The sequence below is a fragment of the Penaeus monodon genome, chromosome 28, assembly GCF_015228065.2.
Source record: "Penaeus monodon isolate SGIC_2016 chromosome 28, NSTDA_Pmon_1, whole genome shotgun sequence".
NCBI classification, from domain to species: domain Eukaryota; kingdom Metazoa; phylum Arthropoda; class Malacostraca; order Decapoda; family Penaeidae; genus Penaeus; species Penaeus monodon.
In genome coordinates this window covers 5,439,427-5,439,641 of record NC_051413.1, presented here as the reverse complement: position 1 = coordinate 5,439,641, position 215 = coordinate 5,439,427, and the positions used below count along the sequence as shown (strand labels likewise).

General features: G+C 38.6%; 1 long non-coding RNA gene across 1 annotated transcript in view; it reads left to right on the top strand.

Moving 5' to 3' along the window:
* The window catches only part of LOC119591318, a 2,830-nt gene extending 2,623 nt beyond the window's left edge, over positions 1-207 (top strand). Inside the window, exon 2 of the long non-coding RNA XR_005230337.1 lies at positions 12-207. This is a non-coding gene — a long non-coding RNA (uncharacterized LOC119591318). The remainder of the gene's footprint in view (positions 1-11) is intronic.
* Positions 208-215: the final 8 nt, after the last annotated feature.

The window sequence follows — 215 nt, the reverse complement described above, 5'->3', positions numbered from 1 at the left end:
CCATTCCCCAGTCAGATTGATTAACGAACCTTAATAAGCGTAGAAATACTCTGAACGCGGTCTTGCAGTCTTGAAGAAACACAGCCCCCATTTTGCTACGGGAAAGGAAGGAGCTAAGAAAAAGCTACAAATAACGAAAGATAGCGAAAGAGAGAGAGAGAAAACAAAAGTGCCAAGAACACGAAAGATAACGAATAAAGTGATATTTAAAAAAA